This window comes from Mauremys reevesii, linkage group 3, assembly GCF_016161935.1.
Source record: "Mauremys reevesii isolate NIE-2019 linkage group 3, ASM1616193v1, whole genome shotgun sequence".
In the NCBI taxonomy this organism is placed as follows: Eukaryota; Metazoa; Chordata; order Testudines; family Geoemydidae; genus Mauremys; species Mauremys reevesii.
Window position 1 is genome coordinate 143,696,433 of NC_052625.1, and position 22,367 is coordinate 143,718,799.

General features: G+C 48.9%; 1 protein-coding gene across 10 annotated transcripts in view; it reads right to left on the reverse strand.

Annotated features, from left to right (window-relative positions):
• Positions 1-22,367, reverse strand: part of HTR1E (5-hydroxytryptamine receptor 1E) — a 90,417-nt gene that overhangs the window by 58,803 nt on the left and 9,247 nt on the right. For 8 of the 10 annotated variants that reach the window (XR_005596452.1, XR_005596451.1, XR_005596454.1 and 5 more), the window contains one exon: positions 1,436-1,517. The gene's annotated coding sequence lies outside the window, so the exon portion shown is untranslated. The remainder of the gene's footprint in view (positions 1-1,435; positions 1,518-22,367) is intronic. The other 2 variants (XM_039531458.1, XM_039531455.1) reach the window with 1 other exon arrangement.

Below are 22,367 nucleotides of genomic sequence, written 5' to 3' on the forward strand. Positions count from 1 at the left end.
GAGTCGGGCCCCGCGGCTCCGGCCGAGCGGCTCGGCCCCAGTGCCGGCCCGGAGAGTCGGGCCCCGCGGCTCCGGCCGAGTGGCTCGGCCCTGGTACCAGCCCGGAGAGTCGGGCCCCGCGGCTCTGGCCGAGCGGTGCCTGCTCTGGTCCAGCCGGGCTCGGGGAGTTGGGCCCCATGGCGCCGGTTGGGCTCCCGGCGGGGGAGGAGGGAACCGGTTGTTAATATTTTGGCAGCTCATCACTGGCCACGCCCCAATCAGGCCGCAGCTGGCCCTATATAAGAGGCTGGGAGCCAGGAGCTCAGCAGTCTCTCTCTGCTATCTGAGAGGAAGGGACCCGAGCAGAGCACCTGAGTAGAGTGAGGCAGAGGTGCTGCGGAGCTCCAGGCTGGAAAGCCCCAGGCTGTGGCCTAGCAGAAGGCCAATGGGTACTGGGGGGTTGCAGAGGGCAGCCCAGGGGTAGGCAAAGGCAGCAGGTCCAAACCCAACCTTGCCGGTGATGAGTAGGCTGATGCTGCCGCCCGCCCCAGGACGTGGGCGCTAGATGATGACAGGCAGTAGCCTTATCCTGAGGTGAGGTGGGGATAGTGGGTGGGGGTTCCCTTGGGAGGGGAGACCTTGAGAGAAAGGGGTTATTGCCAGGGGCAGCACCCCAGATAATGGGGCACTGGGTCTGGGAGGGACATGGGGGCCCAGTGGGACACTGGCCTGCAGAGGGTGTTCTGGAGGCTGGAAAAGCTAATTCCCAGAAGTGACCAGTAGGAGGTGCTTCGGGGGTGGGTCCCACATTGCTACAGCCTGTCAGAGGGCAGAAAGAGGGGGAGTGATTGTGGCAGGCAGTGTCTGGAAAGAGCAGCCACCAGAGGACTGGGACTAACTTTTGAGGGGGCTGTGGAGTGAGGGGCCAGATGCTTGGGAAGGTAGCTCTGGGGCCTGTGCTCCAGAAGGAGATGGGAGCTGGCTGAGAAGAGTGAGCTGAGGAACTGTCTCTGCGTGTGGTGTTTTGTTTGTTTGTTTTTTAAAAGAAGACGACTTTGGTGGGGCAGTGTGTGTTTGGAAGCTGGGGAGAGCCCTGCACAGTGACAAGGAGTCTTTGCAATGTTGATGAAAATTGGTGTTACTCCCTCCCCTCCACCCTTATTGGTACCAATGGATTCTCTATTAAACAAAGCAGGCAGGATGTTTTTGCATGGATTTCCAAAGACCTATGAGCCCTGTTCATTACCAGTGGGTGGTGGGGTGTTGTTTTTTTTTGGGGGGGGTGATCTACTGTTATTCCTCTTAGTATGTAGTGCTTTACATAAAACAAGTGATCACCCACTGTTAGGAGTAATCTAAATGGAAATGGACTCTTGTGTGCAATCAGGCTAAACTGTATTGAAAGAATTCAAGCAAATTTGTTGTACAAGAAATGTGTATTATGAATATGTGCTACCTGATGCTGCTTCATATTTCCAATACCTTCTGCATCACTGCTTTTTTCTTCCCCAAGGGTTTTCCCTTGCTCTTTTGGACTCCTCATGTAAATCAGAAATGAGAGAGCATTATTAGATTGTAGCATGCATTGACAGGATTATATACTCACAGCACACTACAGTCTGGCATCCAGTGCTTCCCCCATATCTGTGAATATTTCCCATGCCATTAACTCTGTTAGACCCTAGAAGTCCTGTATTTGAGATCTATAGGTGAAAACTTTTACATAACTGCTACATATTGCCATTGTTACATTATAGGGACCACATATCCTGGTAAGGAATAGAAGGGATTCCCTTTAGAACTCACCCATGCCATGCCTTAATTTGCCAGAGGTGATGCTATTAACAAGGGTAATAAGAGGTTCATTCTCCCCTCCCCACTCCACCCTTGACTGCAGGATGCAGCCATACTTCACAGACTTCCATAATCTCCCACCTGCTGCTTTGTGGAGGCCCCATGTTCTAATGGACTTAGCCTGGTTCTGGAAGGCAAAAATGGAGGAATGAGTGCCCTAGTTACACTCCCCCTTCTGTCAACCAGCCTGGAAACTGTGGAGAAACTGAACCAGCCCAATGGAGCAATAAAATAAAAACTCTCATGCTTTAAGACATGAGCCAACTAACAGTTAGGGGTCTGAAGAAATGTCTCATGGGCTAATTATTTTATAATTGTCCACTGCATAGTTTCTTGCACCTTCTCTGAAGCCACTCTTAGAGCCAAGATACTGCGCAAGATAGTCTAATCCAGTATGGCTCTTCCTATTGAAATGCCACATCCCCTCCTTGAAGCTGAGCATTAAGGCCTGGTCTATGCTAGAAAATGAAGCTGACTTAACTATGTCACTCGGGATATGAAAAATCCATACCCCTCAGTGGTGTAGTTAAGTCGACCTAACCCCCACTATACACGGTATCTTCCATTGACCTAGCTACTGCCTGTGGGGGAGGTGGTTTACCTGCACGGACTGGAGAATCCCTGCTGTCAGTGTAGATAGTCTCTATGCTGAAGCACTATAGCAGCGCAGCTGTAGCATTTTAAGTGTAGACATATCCTAAGGGCAGGGAGCATTGTGGAGCTGCATTGGTACAGGAGTAGGGCAGGCAGAAGAGAAGAGAGTAAGCTCTTCCTTCCTTCCTCTGCACATATGCCTCCTGGGTTCTAGCAACCACAGGATCTGGATGGATTTTCTTGTAGTCTCAGTGATGGGAAAGTAATCCAGCTGGTGTCTCTTGTGACCCAATGCAGGCTCCTGGTTGAGAAAACCTGTGCTAGGATGATGATGAGCCAAGAGTTCAGTCTGTTTCAGGCTGTGGGCAGGACGTTGTTTGTGGTAGGGTCTTGCCTGAGTTACTCTCTCTGTGCCTGTTTTCAGCTGTCAAAAATCCTTCCTCTTCTAGTTAGTTTGTTTTTTGATCATCTAACTTCCTCTGATTATTTTAATGCTGTATCATTGGAGGTCAGAGAGAGCAGAGGGTGATGGGGCTGTAGCTTGGCCATAATCACTAAGCATGGAATTGCTTTTATGTTGCCATATTTGTTATGGGGTGCTTTATACATGACTCAAATAGAACACTGTTTAAATAAATCAAGATGACTCTTCTATGACCCATGAGCCACATAAGGACACCGAGAACCAACATGCCTTATGAGAACAAATTTCTTTTGTTTTTAATCTTCACCTTTACCTCTTGAGTACTGGATGAGGCACTGGAGCAGGTGTGTCCATGAAGCACAGTCCACAAATGATTCTGGATGCACCACATCACAACCTGCCACTTAATTATTTTTTGACTAGAGATACTGAAGGAAGCAGCAGCTGAAATATGTGCACATTGCAGCAGAGGTGAAAGCTATTAACAGTGGAATCACCTCCTCTCACACCTCAGATTCCTTCCTGCTGAATCTCATCTATAGCTTTTATAAAAAAACATACATAACATTTTAAAAAAAATAGATAATATTTAAAGGGCTTTTAACCTGTCTCCCCATTGCCTTTTTCATCAGGCAGAGATCAGCTGAAATAGCTGAGCAGCAGTGCCAAAAACTCAGACATGATTACTCTACAGAGGACTAGGGCCGTGGTTTTCAACCTTTTTTCATTTGTGGACCCTTAAAACTTTTTGAAAGGAGGTGCGGACCCCTTTGGAAATCTTAGACATGGTCTGCGGACCCCTGAGGGTTGAAAAACACAGCTTGAAAAACACTGTTCTAAGAAATCTGGAATATTTAACTATGTTGATCTCCCATGAGACTGGATAGGCTGGGTCATATGAATTACCCAGTCTGGCTGCAGCGATAGGCAATGTATGGATAAATAGAGACTGAGAAGCCTAACTTGAGACTACAAATTTTAGCCATTGACACCTAAATAGAGCATTGTATTTTATAGAGCAGGTCATAATACCCACTGCTTAAATCGTATTTTAACTTCTGAAGTCCAGAGGAGATTTATGATGCTGCACATAGCACAGCGACTAATTATTTCCTCTTACGTTTCAGCAGCATTTTGACTGACAACCCTTTAAACATTTTTCATAGTTCAGTTATATAAACCGCACATTAATTATCTTACTTTTCGATAAGGGGTGCCCTATTACAACCCCTTTTGTGGCTCTGCTCTTTCACTTAAGATAGAGGCTTCACCTCATTTAATATCTATTCATTTTTCAGTATTCGGTTAGTTGGCATTCAGCGATGTACAGGATGATATTTAGGTATCAGCAAGCAGGTGACATATATATATATAGTACACAGCACTAGTAGTGCTACCTATTAAGATTGCCTGATATTTCCCTTTATTGTCCCTGTATTCACTTGCTTATAACTTTGCCAGTCTTTAACCGTTTGGGCTGAAATTTTCTATATTGGGTGTCTATCTCATCTTGAATGTTTTTGAAAAGTTAAGCCCAAATGCTTCTAAGGAAAAGGCTAGGGAAAAAATACATTTTACCCATGTTACATTCTGGTGAGATTTTCTTGAAGCTCTAACTCACTGACATTGTGGATCAAGGACCTGAAATTTGGCAGACTGGTGGCCTTTGGGTCAGGGATGTGCCTTTTGCTGTCCCTGTGAAAATCCATCCAAATTTGGTCAAGTTATAAGCCTTTGAAAAATTGCAGTTTGCATGTGTCTCAATATGGTTTTAGCAGCCAAAGTCCCCAAAGAGTCTGTCTGCACTGAGCATGCTCCAGCCTGGGAATGAGCAAGACCTTCCCTGAAATTGCCACCTCTGCTGGGGCAGGCCATATTGAGCAACTGGAAGCAGGGACTCTGTGCTCCCACTGACCTCCCTGCTGGGTCCAGGTAGCATGGAGAAAGAAGCTGCCTGATTCAAAGGCAGAGGGGACAAGAGCCAGATCTAGAGGTAGGTGGGAGGGCAGAGTAGGTGCAGGGGGAGAGACTAGAGGCTGGCAGTGTGGGAAAAGGGGTACTGGGAGTTGAGCTGGGCAAGGAGATTGGGACTTAGAGGAAAAGCCTGATCTTCTGCTATGAAGGCATCTATCTTATCCTCCTGCACCCCTGTGCAGCATTCCACACTGTTGACCATGAGATATTGCTAACTTGTCTGAGAGAAGTGCCAGCATTAAGGGAATGCCCTAAAATGGTCTGTCATTCCTGGAGGGACTCACCCAAAACACAGTGATGAGAAAATGCATCTCCACTACTAGACTCCTCACCTGTGGGATTCCAAAAGGATCAAGTCTCTCTTTGGTCCTTATCAACATCTGTATGCAACCACTAGGTGAACTGGTCAGATGACATGGACTCAAGTGACAGCAATATGCAGATGACACATAGCTCTACCTATCTTTCACCACATACCACCACACCACTGCCACCAAGATTGGTCTATGGATTAAGAACAGGTGACTGAAGCTGAACCTGAGCAAGACAAAGGTGATGCTGGTAGGCAGAGGAAAATATTTGGAGGAGTCTGTAGCCATACACAAAGTGCACTTCTTTGACTTTGCTTTCTCTAATATAAACACACTGCAAAAGGTACATGTAATAAATAAAAACTGATAAACCCTTGCCAAAACAAGACAAGCCACTACACATGCTTCTCCTTCTGGGGAGACAATGAGAGAACAAACGTGTGACAGACGTGGAGTCAGACTGCTTAATGCATTACTGGAAGATGCTTAAATACTACAGAGATAAGTGTGGTATAAAAACTTCTATAGTATAGAGATTGGGACTGGCTAGGTGAGGAGAATGGAAATGGGATGAGGAGTCAAAAGTGGGAAGAGACAGGACTGGGACAGATTGGAGGGGACATAGAAGAAGAGGTCAATCTGGGGGTTGGGGTGGCTAAATGGTAGAAGTATCTGTGCCCACTAGAGAAAGTTCCCATCAAGAGCTTGGAAGAGAACCCGAGGTTCCTGAGACTCACCATTTGTCGGCTGTCAGCAGAGATCTATGAAACCCATGGTAAAGTTTGTGTCTCACTCCCTCTAGAACTAGACCATGTAGAGGCTGAAAACCTACTATTGCTATTAGTCACTCCTTTATCTCAAGTGGATCTAAAGGTTCTAATCCTGCTGATGACCCATGTGGATGCCAATATAAAGCCATAAAATGGAATTTGTTTTTTCAATTTGCTTCCTCAAAAACCTAGGGGGAGAGACACAAATAGCTAGGCTAAAAGAACACTATTACAGTTGCAAAGTCAAACACTCAGAAGCTAGGACAAGTCGTATTTGCCACATCATGAAAAATCTCTTATTTCTAATATTCCTTTTCCTGGCTGATTTATTATTTGACGTTTAAAAGATTGAGTTCAACTTCTCTAGCTGTGACACTGATGTATGAAAGTAGCCATTAAAGACAGCTTAACCCTCATTTTGAGAACCTGCATGCAAATTTTTATGCTATGGGGCAATGACAATCATTGCTGTTTATTATAAAGGTAGATGTTAAAATTTGACAAATCTGAATTTTTAAGAAAACCTAAATAAAATGTGAATACTTATCACAGAGTGAAAAGGGGATCTGCATGGATGTGCTGAGCCCCGTAATAGCCAGTGGAAGTGCACATAGGTTTAGGGGCCATAAGTGCAGGTTCCATTTTGCAGGGCTGGACCTTAAATAGCTGCTGTTAAAAAAACTAATTTTTTTCAATGACTGTGAAGGTAAAGGGAGGAAGCAAAAGGAGAGATGGAGATTAATACAAAAAGAAAAGTTTAGGGTTCAAGAATAAGCAGTATAGGGAGTATGAGTTAAAATACCCATGTGAAGTGTGTTCTTTCCAGCCCTCCATGCATGGAACTCCCATTAAAGTCTGTGACAGCTACCTGGGAGGAAGCCGTTGTGAGAACAAACACTTCCCAATTAACAAAAGACAGGAAGAATCCCCCCACACAATGCATTTTTATATCCTTTTAATCTACTTCCTTTTCTCTCATGAATCTGTTTCAATTATTAATCATGGAATACATTGTTAGGAGTGCTAGTACCAATGTAGGATCCAGGCCTATATTTTTGCCTGAGATAGTATTTTGGGTTTTGTTTGCCTCTTTGATTTTTTGATACACATACATTCTAATTAATATGTGTGAACAAAGGACAAAAGATACAGTGTATGTTGCTTTTGCCTAAGATAGATGGGTTTGTTAGTATAATGGCAACAGATAAGCGCAGTTAAAGTGTTACTGGGCATGGTGGGAGTATAATATATGAGCACACACTTGAAGAGTGGCCTCAACTCCTATCTCAAGGCAAGGTCAAGCAACCAGTCGGGTGGGGCAAGCGGGGATTGGGAGGAAGTAAAACACTAGAAGACCTGAGAAATGTCTGCCTCTGACCGTGGTACAACCTCACTCCTCACCCCTCCCATGGGATGCAAAAGAGATGGGATGAACACCCTAGACTCACAAGCCTCCAAAATGGAACATGACCATAAATTGGTGGGACCAAGGGTGTGCATTGCAGGTATATTTGGGGCCTTCTAAGAAGGAGGAAATGGGAATGGAGAGGGAATGGGGAACGGAGACACAGGGCAAGGCTCTGCGGTGTCAGAGCTGGGAACAGACCACTGGGGAACGAGCCTCTGCGGCGTCAGAGTTATGGTATACATGCTTGCTGGAAACTAACCCCAATAAACATCGCAGTGCCTGCACTTCGGACTTCTGGTCTTCTGCTTTCTGTCTGCGTGTCAAGAACCAGAGGAGAGGCTGAAGGGAAAGCCCTCTAACATGCATTCTTTTATATAGCAGCATTGAGACAGATTTTCAAAATCTACACATTTTTTTTCAAGGATAATATTTACATTTATACACATTACACATTCTTCAGGTACTACTTGCAGCTTTCAAACCATGCAATAGCACAGGGGGTTGGTTTTTGCCCAAGGGCACATTGGGGGGGGGGGAACTGTATGGGGGGGGGGTGGGTCTGTCTGTGCCTCCTCAAACAGCCTGGCCCCCCCCCCCCCCCTCCCCTGACTCCCTCCCTCCCTCCCTCCCCCCGACCCCCCCCCCCCCTGCCCTTGTCCCCTGACACCTCCCTCTTGAACCCCCCCCCCTATCTACCCCCCTGCCTTGTCCCCCCCATCCATCCCTCCCAGGACCCGGGACTCCAGGGGCCCCCACATTGGGCCATTGGGGGTGGGGTTGGGTAGGGGAGGGGTTGGGTAGGAAGCCTGTGCCTCCCCCCCCCCCCTGCCCCCCCCCTCCCCATCCCCTCCCTGCCTCCCCCCCCCGACCCCCCCCCGCCCCCTGCTCCCCTCCCCTGACCACCTCCTCTTGGAACCCCACCCCGTATCGAACCCCCCCAGCGCCTTGTCCCCTGACCATCCCTTCCCAGGACCCCGGGACTCCACCCCCATCAACCCCTCCTGCTCACTGTCTCCTGACTGCCCCATCCCAAACCTCCACCCCATCCAACCGCTCCCTGTCCCTTGACCCGGGACCTCCTGCCCCTTACCCAACGCCCCCTCCCCCACTCCCTGCCCCTTACCATGCCACTCATAGCGGCAGGATAGGCTTATTGGAAAGCCTGGGAGGTGGGCCAGCACAAGCTGCACTGCCCGTGCAGTGGCATGGCTGCAAGGGAGGGGGGACAGCAGGGGAGAGGCCTGGGGATAGCTTCCCCAGCTGGGAGCTCAAGGGCTGGGCAGGGCGGTCCTGCCGGCCAGATGTGGCCCTCACGCTATAGTTTGCCCACCTCTGCAATAGCACAATCCAAGAATGAACAGGTCTAAGTAATAGTGTGGACAAGTTCTCTAGTATAGATTACCATTTTTTTAAAAAGAAGCATTCTCAAAACATTCTCCTTTGAGTACTTGCTCATGTTGATTCCATTCTAGGTGCGCATGTGCCCACATGTGTGGTCGTCGGAGATTTTTGCCGTAGTGGTATCCATAGGGCCGGATGTGTCGCCCCCTTGAGTGCCATGCCATGTGCTGGTATATCTGGTGCTGCCGGCCCTACACCCTCTCAGTTCCTTCTTACTGCTCATGGTGATTAGTCAGAGCGCCTTTCCTTGCTTGGCAAGGGCTAGTGGTTTTTCATCTTTGGATTTTGTGCCTTAAGGCCTTGTATATAGTTGATTCTTCAATAGTTAGTGTTAAGTACCTGTTAAGTGTTTAGTTGTTAATAGTTAGAGTCCCAGCAGGAACTTCGCCCCAGGCAGGGCATGCCCTGGTCTTGGGGGTTCAAGCCCTGGACAGACTTTAACAGGCCTATGACTGTTCTTGATCTCCATGGCAGCTGTCTCAAGTGCTTGGGGGTGGCACACATAAAAGACAAGTGCCGTATCTGCAAAAACTTTTGGCCCCACATGCAGAAGGAAAGGGACATGTGACTTTGGGCTCTCCTGATGGAGTCCACCCTCCGTCTGGCCTCCGAGCTGTCTCGGCAGGATTCGCCGAGTACCTCAGCATCAGTGCGAAGTGCACCCTGGCACTGAGCTCCACTCGGCACCATTGCTGGTACCAAAAAAGAAGGCCAAGAAACACGGCTCCCTGGCGCCGCGAAAGAAGAGCCAGGTGGCAGCAGCCAAAAGACCCGCCTCAGCGCATCTATCTACCCCGGAGCCACATAGTCAGCCTTCTCCTGTTGGGGCTGTTAGCCCTGTGAAAGATCTGACTCCTGTGAGTGGTATCGGACCAACTCCCCTGCTGGCACCAATGCCTTCGCGTGCTCCTCTGGCATCCAGGGCTCAGCCCATGCCGCTGATGCAGCAGGGGTTGCAGGTTTTGGCGAAGGCTCCCCAAGAGGGCAAGCCAGCCGATAAAGCTGCTCAGGGCACATTGGAGCGCTGCCAATCCCCTGAGACAATGATGCACTCTCCACCTCCACATCGCTGGTCACCAGAGCAACCACCGAGATCATCTGGTGCTTGCCATCAGTCACCAGCACCGTGATCGTGGTCCCCATCATCTCAACATGGATCACTGAGAGGGAGGTGCAGGTCCCCTTACTACTGGTACCAATCGCCTTCCCGTTGGTCACCATCTTGACACTGATCCAGGTCACCCATGTCATGGGAGCGTTTTCCGTCCTGCCTCCGGTCCATCCGGCACTGACACCAGTCTCCATGCCACTGGTATCAGTACCCTCGTATTGGGCACTGGTCACCATTATCTGTGGTCTCAAAGCAGACCCAGAAATCAATGGCCCCTCTATGGTCTCCAGAAGGCGGTTCCTCCGGTACTGAAGGATGGTTTAGTCCCTCGCCTAGACCCCAATGGCATGACTGGGGGCGATCAAGACCACAGAGACAGTGTAAGCACAGTGGCAGCTGGGTCAGTGGCTTATGCAATAGTCTTGTTAGAACACATGGGGAGTTCCAGTCATGGCTATGCCCCCATCGCTCCACTCATCAGCCACTGCCTTGGAGTGACAGCTGCAGGCACTGACGGCACTGGGCTCAGTATGGGAGGAATGCCTGGAGGCCGAGGCTGAGTAAGTTGTGCCCACTCCTTACCTGCCCTCTCCTGTGGAGAAAGAGGACAAGGGCCCTCCACCTGCGGTAGAGGCCTGGTTTTTGTCCCTGAACGAGGCCACAGACCCCTTCAGAGCAGGTCTGCCAGATGACTTTAAGGACCACCAAGCTCTGCTTCACTGGGTGGCCAAGAACTTGGGCCTCGAAGTGGAGGAGATGGCTGAGCTGATGTACACAATATTCAACATCCTTTCAGTCTCTACCCTGACCCATGTCGCACTACTGGTGCATGATGGGGTCCTCAAAATTGCCAAGTCCATCTGGCAAACCCCTTCCTCCAGCCAAAGATTTTGAATACTTGTATACCCACCCTCCCCTGAGCTTCCTCATGGACTTGGCGGCCAATGAGAAAGAGAAACAGGGACATTCCAGCTCAACCACCAAAAATAGAGGCCAAATGACTGGACTTGCTTGGGAGGAAGATTTATTCCACCACCAGTTTGCAGTTTTGGGAGGCTAATCATCAGGCCCTCTTGGGCCGTTACAACTTTAATTTATGGAACTCCCTCTGTAAGTTTAAGGAGACCTTCCCACAGGATTTGGCCCAGGAGTTTGATACTCTTGTGCAGGAAGGCATCACGGCAGCCTGATGCTCCCTGCAAATGACATGGAATGCGGCGGACTTGGCAGCCAGGGTGGTAGTGTCTGCGGTGGTAATGAGGCATAGCTCCTGGCTTCAAACCACCCAACTCTCCCAAGAGATGCAGACCTCCATCCAAGACCTCCCATTTGATGGGAACGGTTTGTTCTCCTAGTTATCAACCAGCAAACAATTTACATCTCTTTGATTGTGGCTAATACTGTTTAATTCCATACCATAAATACCAATGTCTTAACAGTAGTTTTAAAAGAAAAAAAATGTCTCTCAAGAAGTCAGTTTTCCATGGTTTCCCTGGCCTCCATCATCCCCTCCCTGGATCTGAGAGACTGGTATGCAACTCTCGACTTATGTGATGCTTATTTCCACATTTCCATATTCCCGGGTCACAGGCATTTCCTCTGTTTCACAGTGGGTGGGCACCATTTTCAATTCACAGCACTGCCCTTTGGCCTGTCTTCAGCCCCAAGGATGTTCACCAAATGCATAGCGCATGGGCAGGTTTTGAGAACAGGTGCACAGGTGCCTCTATCTGGTGCGTTCCACAATCTGGGCATGTTAATCAACATAAAGTCCACATTAATGCCAATCAAGTGCATAGAATTCATCGGCGTGGTCCTTGATGTCACGCAAGCCAGGGCCTTTCTTCTGGAAGTACATTTTCAGGCCATGTCGGACTTGATCTCCCATTTAAAGAACCACCCGCTCACTACGGCCCACACCTGCCTATGTCTGATGGGCCACATGGCTGTGTGCATGTACATGGTCACCCATGCTCGGCTCCATGTACAGCCTCTGCAAGCGTGGCTGGCCTTGCTCTATATCCCCAACAGACACAGGGTGGACCGGGTGGTCAGAGTGCCGACTCATGTCCTATCGTCTCTGCATTTGTGGTTGGTCGGTGCTGCAGAGAGTTCCCTTTGTAATCCCATCCACGTTGCTGACCCTGGTCTCCAATGTTTTGGATCTGGGCTGGGGAGCCCACCTGGGCGAGCTGAGCACCCAGGGCCTCTGGCTGCGGGACAGTCTTGCCCTCCATTTCAATGACAGGGAGCTCAGGGCGGTTCGCCTGGCCTGCCGGGATTTCTTGCCCCACCTTCAAGGCAAGGTGGTGCAGGTCTTGATGGACAACACCGCCGCAATGTATTATATCAACAGACAAAGCAGTGACAGGTCCTTGTCCCTTTGTGTGCGGCATGGCATTTATCCGATTGCCACCCACCTACCCAGCACTAAGAACATCTTGGCAGATCACCTTAGCAGGACCTTCTCGTCTCGCCATGAATGGTCGCTCCATCTGGAGGTGGTCAATGTACTCTTCCAGAGGTGGGGGACTCCCCAGGTGGGGACCTGTTCATGTCCAGGCAGAAAAGAAAGTGCCATGTGTTTTGTTCCATTCACTGTCTGGACAGAGGTTCCCTTTCGGATGCCTTTTTCATTCCATGGTCAGGAGCACTGACGTATGCCTTCCTGCCAGTGCTGTTATTTGACAGAGTCCTCATGAAAGTCAAGCAGGACAGAGTGCCGGTTATCCTGCTAGCCCCCTCATGTCCCCGTCAGCACTGGTTTGGCAAGTTGCCGAGCCTTTTGGCAGCCGCCCCTCTTCCAGTGCCTCTTTGGCCAGATTTGCTGTCCCAGAGCCATGACAATCTGCTGCACCTGAATCTGGCAGTGCTTCACTTGACGGCCTGGCTACTGTGTGGCTAAACATGGACAAGTGGGTGTGCTTGACCTGTGTTCAACAGGTCTTGCTGGGTAGCAGGAGACCCTCCACCAGGGCAATTTACCTGGCTAACTGGAAGAGGTTTGCGTAGTGGGCCTCAGAGCAGCATCTCTGGGCCAAACAAGCCTCACTGCAGGACAGATTGGATTATCTGCTGCACCTCAAACTCCAAGGGCTGTCCCTCTCTTTGATCAAGGACCACCCGGCTGCCATTTGGCGTTGCAGCCTCTGTTCCAAGGCAGGTCTCTCTTCACCCATCCTATGACAGCATGGTTTTTGAAGGCTCCAGAGCCTCTCTATCGGCATGTCTGGGACCCGGTCCCCCCCGGGACCTGAATCTTGTACTGTCAAGGCTCATGGGGTCTCCCTTTGAGCCTCTGACTTCCTGCTCCCTTCTGCTTCTCTCCTGGAAGGTTTCGTTCCTGGTCACCATAATGTCAGCCCACAGGGTGTCTGAGATAAGGGCATTCACCTTGGAGCCACCCTATATGGTCTTCTACAAGGACAAGCTCCAGCTGCGCCTGCACCCGGCATATCTGCCCAAGGTCATTTCTCAGTTTCCTACTGGCCAGGACATATATTTACCAGTCTTCTGTCCAAAGCCCCATGCGTAGGACGAGGAACACATGCTTCACACCCTGGATGTCAGGAGGGCACTGGCATTCTACATAGATAGGATGAAGCCGTTCTGTAAGGCAATGCAGTTGTTCGTTGCAGTGGCAGAAAGGATGAAAGGTCACCCAGTGTCTGCTCAGAGGATTTTGTCCTGGATCATGGCCTGCATCTGCTACTGTTATGAACTGGCAAACGCGATCACGATGGCACACTCAACTAGGGCACAAGCATCATCGCATCTGTTGGGCTGCTACCTGGTTGTCTGTTCACACATTTGTGTTGCATTACGCGCTGATCCAGCAATGGGGGGAGGGATAGCTTAGTGGTTTGAGCATTGGCTTGCTAAACCCAGGGTTGTGAGTTCAATCCTTGAGGAGGTCACTCTAGGGATCTGGGGCAAAAATTGGTCCTGCTAGTGAAGGCAGTGGGCTGGACTCAATGACCTTTCAAGGTCCCTTCCAGTTCTAGGAGATTGCTATATCACCAATTATTACCTTTTTTATTACCTACGCTCGAGACAACACTGGCTTGGCAGAGCTGTGCTGCAAGGTGGAGGACTGTGAACTCCAAGCCCACCTCTGTTGATATTGCTTGTGAGTCACCTAGAGTGGAATTGACATGAGCATCTAGGTGTTATGAAATGGTGGGTAACCATTTTAACTGTTGTTCTTCGAGATGTATTTATCATGTCCATTCCATTATCCGCCCTCCTGTACCTCTGTCTGTCAGCAAGAAGGAACTAAGAGGGAGGGATAGCTCAGTGGTTTTACTATTGGCCTGCTAAACCCAGCTTTGTAAATTCAATCCTTGAGGGGGCCATTTAGGGATCTAGGGCAAAAATCTGTCTGGGGATTGGCCCTGCTTTGAGCAGGGAGTTGGACTAAATGACCTCCTGAGGTCCCTTCCAACCCTGATATTCTATGAGGACGTAGGGCCAGCAGCACCTGATATACCAGCGCATGGGCACAGCACTCAAGGGGGCGCCACAGCCAGCCCTACAAAAATTGCTATGGCAAAAATCTCTGACTGCACACATGGGCGCATGCACACCTAGACTGGAATAGACATGAGTAATGCATCTCAAAGAACAACAGTTATGAAAAGGTGGGTAACCATTTTTCCTCTAGATCGGATTAACAGGCTCACCAATTTAGTCCTGAATCTCTCAGACTAGGATGTAGCAATATACGTAAAGGTGGTTACAATGAATTATTTTCACCACATCTATACTGATGTTAGAATTTTAGCAAAAAACTGTTTACTAAAAATGTTGGCTGCAAATTAATGGAACGAAAATACTGTATGCAGGGCACTTCATATTCACAAAATACAAGCAGAGCACTGTAGTTTACTTAAAAATGACATTTAATATATTATAAACTCAGTTGTTACTATACTGGTCTTCCTGTAAGGAATAGACTGATACTCTAAACAGGGTACTAAATCCATGGCAACATGAGAGTTTCTTTCATATGCTTCTATGTTCACAGTTTATAACTGCAATAAAGAGAGCCCTAGGTCAGGCATTTCTTGGCAGCTAGTGAGCCAGTGAGGTGTAGGTCCAAAGGTGAAGTCCGACAGGTGGTCATAATTACTAAAGTATGGCTGCAATCCTCAGCTAGTGTAAATTGATGGAGCTCTGTTGAAATTAAAGAAGATCCTCCAATTTACACTAGCTGAGGAATAATGATTTTATAACTTGGCAACAAGAGACCTAATTCTCCTCTCGCTTCTACCAGTGTATCTCCGGAAAAGTGCTTCAAAATATAAATAGGTAATTTCTGGAGAAATGCTAAGAAAGCAGTAACACCAAACAGATTTGACAGTGGACAGCAAATTATATCTCACCATGAGCTTGCAGTGGGGTAAAAATGGGAGGAGGCAGCAAGGGTACCATTCAGATTTTGGTGGGGGGGCACACTTTAACCATGCTTCCAGAGGCACCTGAAAACTTTTTTTTTTATTGCAGATAACTTAGAAACAGTGCTCCTGTCAGATAATAATTTCTAATTCCTATATAAAGAAATAAAATAAAATAAATATTAGACCCACTCAGCTCTAATACTAGCATGTTCTGACATCTAATTTTAATGTATATTCTTACTTTGTTACTATCTCTTGAATACAACAATTGAAACCGTTGTAGAAAAATCTATATTACTTTTTATCACTTTTTTGCAGTTCATCAAGCTTGGAATAGATCATTTAACTTTTGGAAACATCCTACTAGGCCAAACCCCCATGAGTTTATACTGAAACTATCTGTGACTCTAGGGGTGTTACCCCACTACAAGTAATAGACTAGAAACTGACTTTAAATGGAAGTGAAACTGATACTTTCAAGTCAATTTCATAGAATTGCCAACCCAAAATGTTCAAAAATTATGAATCAGGCTCACCAAAAATCATGAAACTGGCTTTAAAATCATGCGATTAAAATAATAGATTTGGTATTCTTTTTATTTACATTCTGCTTTTTGAGCCTTTAGGATGCACTGGAATAACATTTTGAAGCTTTCTCCACAACCACAAGGGCTAGAAACTTCATTTTTCTTTACGAGTGAGTAATGAAATCATCACATATCCACCTGACTCCAGGAGCTGGTGCTTTAAGGAAAACAATAACTATCATGAGACTCATGGCAAAATCATGAGAGTTGGCAGCACTGCTTTCACTTCTGTTTAAAGGCTAGTTACTTTCCAGAAGGGTCTTAAACACAACATGACAGTGACTGAGTTGCAGTTTTCAGAGGAGACTATTTTAAATCAAACACCAAGAAAATTCCATGTTTTAAAGTTGAGAAAAAAAATTAGACTTCTGAGGTATATCAGGGCCATTGCAGGCAGGAAAGGAAAATAAACAGTCACAGGAGCTCTGGGCAGCTATTCTCTTGAAAGAAAGTTGGAGGGTCAAATCTTCTAGTTCTTAATCAAGTAAAACTTCTGTTGCCATCAGTGCCTCCACTCATAGATATTAACATCACGGTGAACATGGGATAACAAGTGCCTGGAGAACCATTGAGAAATACCCCTTGCAATTAATGTACTTGGTGGCAAGGTGGTCTGGTGCCAGAATTGGAATATGCCAGGGCCGCCCAGAGGATTCCGGGGGCCCGGGGTCTTCGGCGGCGGGGGGCCCTTCCGTTCCGGGACCCGCCGCCGAAGTGCCCCCGAAGACCCGCGGCGGGGGCCCCCCCCTGCCGCCGAATTACCGCCGAAGCGGGACCCGCCGCCGAAGCGCAGCCCGGTCTTCGGCGGTAATTCGGCGGAGAGGGGCCCCCGCCACGGGTCTTTGGGGCACTTTGGCGGCGGGTCCCGAAACGGAAGGGCCCCCCACCGCCGAATTACCGCCAAAGACCGGGCTGCGCTTTGGCGGCGGGTCCCGCTCCGTCTTCGGCGGTAATTTGCAAGCGGGGGGTCCTTCCGCCCCGGAGCGGAAGGACCCCCCGCCGGCGAAGACCGGGAGCAGAAGCAGCTCCTGCGCCCGGCCGCGCAAGAGTTTGCCGGGCCCCCCGGAGGGAGTGAGGGACCCCGCTCCGGGGGCCCCGAAAAACTCTGGTGGGGGCCCCTGTGGGGCTCGGGGCCTGGGGCAAATTGCCCCTCTTGCCCCCCCCCCCCGGGCAGCCCTGGAATATGCATTCCATTTATCTCTCCTCTGCAGTTAGGGAAGCTCATTTGTGCAAAGCTATCCACAATGTCACGCATGTTGCCCAGGGTCACAGTCTTTCGGGGCAGGGTGCGATTAATTGCCTTGCACACTTCCATCAACATGAGTCCAATGGTCGACTTTCCCACTCCGAACTGGTTAGTGGCCGATCAGTAGTAGTCTGGAGTAGCCAGCTTCCACAGTGCCATCGCCACGTGCTTCTCCAGTGACTGGGCAGCTCTCATTCTCATGTCCTTGCGCCGCAGGGCAGGGGTGAGCTCATTACACAGTCCCGTGAATGTGGCTTTCCTCATGCGAAAGTTCTGCAGCCACTGCTCCTCATCCCAGACGTGCATGATGATGTGATCCCACCACTCAGTGCTTGTTTCCTGAGCCCAAAAGTGGTGTTCCACTGTTGTCAGCACTTCCATGAATGCCACAAGCAATCTCATGTCGTAACTAGTGCGCGTGGTGAGATCAATGTCACACTCCTCTTGCCTTTGCAGTCTAAGGAATAACTCCACTGCCACTCATGACGTGTTGGTCAGAGCGAGCAGCATACTGGTCAACCGTTCGGGATCCATTCCTGCAGCCCGAAGAGGCAGGGTACGCAGTACACGAACAGTTGAAAGATGGCGCCAAATGTGGATGGCAGCACTGGGATTGCTGGGATGTGAAGCAATGCATCATGGGGCATTGGGAAAGGACCCAAGATGCCCCGCTGCCCCCCTCAGTCTTCCCACAACTCTTAGTGGCAGAAGAGGAAGAAATGCTCTGTGGGATAGCTCCCCAGAGTGCAATGCTCCGAATACCGCTGCAGGTGCCGCAAGTGTGAACACGCTATTGCTCAGGCAGCTGACAGTGTGAACACACAGCAGTGGTTTCCCTTCAGTGGTCTCTGAGTGGCGCTATTTACTCCCGGTGCTGTAACTCTGCCAGTGTAGACACACCCTAATTCTGTGCAGTTAAAAGCTCCACCTGGGAGCACACCTCCTGTATGAAACTTGGGCGGGGGCGGGGGAGGGGAGCCCCCCCCCTCCATATCCTCCCTAATTGGCTCCCCTGGGAGGCAGTGCAATTTTTGCTGCATCAATGGAGGCATCACACTATGAAGCTATGAAACTATAGTTTCTGGACCCAGTTCACTCCCTGGATTGCATCACTGGCAGTCCTACTGGTGGTAATGCTGTCAAGAGCAAGGGCACAATGGTGCAATCCCTGTCATCCAGGATGTAGGCCTGGCTTGACATGAGTAATTGGACATGGTTGAGGCTTCATTTCTTGGGAGACAGGCTTAGGGAGGCAAATGGATCAGCAGTCTGGAAACAAATGTCTGTACTAGCTAAGAAAAGGGGAACACCCAGAGAACCAACTACAGTGGACAAGATAACAATGGAGAAGGTAAGTTGGGAATGTAAAGATGAAGTAAAGTGTAAATCATACATGGACAGTGCGTGGACTGAGCATGCTGTACAGGGATTAGTTCCTATAATGTAACCAAGCCAATCCCAAAATGTGTGATGCAATCTATAGTAAATGCAATATAATGTGCATAAAGGAAGAGGTTTGCTATGTAACTGTGGATGTGTGGTATGTTCTATACCCACCCCCCGTGCTTGAGCCTGATCAACTAGTATAGCTTTGCTGTTTGCCAGATAAAGGAATCTGAGTGATGAGACTGGACTCAAACTGAGTTCTTGGGGAACCAAGTGGAAGAGGCCTCATGGGAACACCAACCTAGGGCAGCTAGAGGCACAGTCCAGGAAGTAGAAAGTGCCAGCCTGGGAAGGGGCAGGCCAGGTCAGCTGTGGCAAGGACAGAAGCATTCTTCTACACAGCATTGACTAAAATAAAGCTGCCCTCCCTGGGGAGAGAATGGAACACCAGTATTGCCATCTGCCCTCACCTTGTGGTAAGTACCTCAGCCAATAAAACTGCTTTTGCAGGTACACAGGAGCAATCCAGCCAAGATTAAATTAGTCCTCTTTCTGTTTGATTCTGGTGGCACCTAAAATACTGCATTCAGTTCTGTGCATCTCATTACCAGACAGATGTAGAGAAATAGGAGGGGTTCAGAAACCTCCCCAATAAAAATGAAGCGTCTGAATTAACTGAGTTGAGGATAGATTAAAAGGACTAAAGATGTATTATTGCTAGGATAAATGAGGACTAAAGGAGATGTACTAACCGTTTCATACACTAAAGAGTGCAAAATTCTTTGAGGTGAGCGAACAGTAATGGGAGAGAGACAGCAAAGGGAAATTTAGGTTAGAAATCAAATGTTTTCTAGTAATGAGATCCATTAGACTTGAATCATCTCCCTTGGCAAGTGGCTCCTTTGCTGTGAATATTTAAATTTAGACTAAACAAACTAAACAAGAACATATCTTAGGGAGAATACTTATATTGGCAGGAATGGACTAGAGGATGTATCTGTCCCTTTAGCCTCTTTCAGGAAGAATCAATTCGTGTTTCTCTGCTATCATCTTTTATTTCCCCATCTATTATAATACATTTCTTTGATTCCATGAACAAGAGGAAGACTGCAGCAGAAATTTCTTTAGCCTCTTCTAGAGACTTCTCTGAGTGCTCAGTGGAAGAGGCAAGGAGACTTTATTTTAATGAATCATTGCAATCTGATTCCTATGGGCCAAATAAATGCTTCATATGGTCTCTATTACAGACTTTCCATTTATTTTAATATATTTTTCAAAGTACATTCAGCTAAGAGAGTGGCTCACAGGTGCAGAAGCTTAGGACCAAATTTTTGGCAATACCACCTTTGACAGAAGCCAGGGGAGTTCCTTTGATGTCATAGTGGTAATGTCATGGTATTGGGGTCCTGTTGTGGGAACTGTGCAAGCACACCATGAAAGACAGTTTTTCCGTTCTGAAGAACTTTCAACCTTAATCAGGGCTGCCCCGGGGGGGGGTGGGGGCGCGGCAAGTGGGGCAATTTGCCCAAGGCCCCGGGCCCCACAGGGGCCCCCATGAGAGTTTTTCGGGGCCCCTGGAGCAGAGTCCTTCACTCACTCTGGGGGCCCCGGAGCTGCTTCTGCTCTCGGTCTTCAGTGGCAATTCGGCAGCGAGGGGTCCTTCTGCTCCGGGACCTGCCGCCGAAGTGCCATGAAGACCCACGGCGGAGGGTCCTTCTGCCCCGGGACCCGCCGCCGAAGTGCCAGGACTTTGGCAGCAATTCGGCGGCGGGGGCCCCCCACCGCCGAAGACCCCAGGCCCCGTGAACCCTCTGGGCGGCCCTGACCTTAATACAACATTCCATACTGGACGTGGAAAACAATTGACAAGAATTGGGGGAGGGACAATGAGTGTGGGGGTGCAAGTAATAAGAACATGTTTACATAGGCCAACTAGGCACAAGATTGGATGGTTTAGAGCCAGTTAATTTACACACACAGGCAGATATAAATGAATAGAGAATACCTCTGCTGGCCATTATCAGTGGACACTTAACTGGGGTAACTGAGTTCAGAAATTGGCCATAAATAATTATAGAATGGTGCAATTGTATAGTTTAACACAGGGTAGATCTTTTTTAAAAATAAACTACAAATGGAACCTTCAGGAACCTCCCTTTTTTCCCTTTATTGCTGTGATGGGGCACCCACCCATTTCCCGGAACCCAACAGGACTGGACTCTAAGGGATTAATAGAGCCCTAGGAAGGCTGTGCAGGAAGCAGCCAATCAGAGAAGGGATGAGAAGAGCAGCCAATCAGGGCCCGGCAAGCTCCTATAAGAAGAGCTGCAGTGCAGAGTAGCTTCAGTCATGCCCTGGAGCTTGAGGAGGGAGGAAGACTGGCTGCCTTACAGGCTGAAGGCAGCTAGCACCCTGGACAGAGCAGTGCTGCAGGCAGAGACCTGGGGAGATAAGGCAGGCTACAGGAATCTGTAGGCTGAGGCCCAAAAACAAAGCAAAGAGGGTGCTGAGGCTGTGGCAAAGTGGCCCAGGGAAATCTACTGTGGAGTCGGAGGAGGCACGCAAGCAGTGGCCATCTACAGGGTCCCTGGGCTGGGACCCAGGCTAGTCGGTGGACCCAGGTCCCCCCCCACTCACCATTGGGCAAGTGGCTAGACAGTAGACTGCAGTCTGAAGTGGCTGGACAGGGAATGCAGAGATGTCCCCTGGAAGGGGGCAGCACAGAGTGTGGCATGGCTGGAGAGCTGTGTCACTAAAGAGGACACCACAGTCTTGGAGCGATGTGGGTCCTGGAGCAGAAGAGGTGACTGGTAGAGCACCACCAAACTAGGGCACACTGGCTACTGGAACTAATTCCTGTATTGGCCACAAGGAGGCGCCAGAGTGGTGAGTGAGCCCAGTGACAACTGGATATATCCTCAAGTGACTTTTCCTCCAGCTAGGCAGTGTCATGGCAGGGTGCTAGAGTGGCATGAAAAGGTTCTGTGAGCAAAGTGAGGGGTTTCTGCTTCCCCGGAGGCTGAGCATGCTAGCTGGAGCCTCAGCTCTTGCTCCCTAAGGGTGAGGAACTAGCATCAGGTTCCAGTCTTGTGTGCCACATGTGTATATCTTGGTTTGAATGTTGCAGGCTGGTTCAGATCTTGGTTTTGGGACTTGCAGTTGGGAATTAAAAGGAGGAGCAGTGTGTGACCACCCCATATTTCCCCTTCAGTGCTAACTCTGATGACTTCCCCTAACTCTGATGACTTAGCAAAATGTCAGTGTTTGAGAGAGACTTTTTTTTTTATTTCCAACATGCCAAAACTTCAGTAATTAAAAAGTAATTTGGTTAAAGTATGGATTGGATGAATGGACTATAAGGTGGATAGAAAGCTGGCTAGATTGTCGGCCTCAACAGGTAGTGACCAACGGCTTAATGTCTAGTTGGCAGCCGGTATCAAGCAGAGTGCCTCAGGGGTCAGTCCTAGGGCCGGTTTTGTTCAACATCTTTATTCATGATCTGGATAACGGGATTAATTGCACCCTCAGCATGTTTGCAGATGACACTAAGCTGGGGGGAGAGGTAGATACCCTGGAGAGTAGGGATAGGGTCCAAAGTGACCTAGACAAACTGGAGGATTGAGCCAATAAAAATCTGAGGTTCAACAAGGACAAGTGCAGAGTCCTGCACTTAGGAAAAAAGAATCCCATGCACTGCTACAGGCTGGGGACTGACTAGCTAAGTAGCAGTTCTGCAGAAAAGGACCTGGGGATCACAGTGGATGAGAAGCTGGATATGAGGCAGCAGTGTGCCCTCGTTGCCAAGAAGGCTAACGGCATATTGGGCTGCATTAGTAGGAGCATTGCCAGCAGATTGAGGGAAGTGATTATTCCCCTCTATTCGGCACTGGTGAGGCCACACCTGGAGTATTTCATCTAGTTTT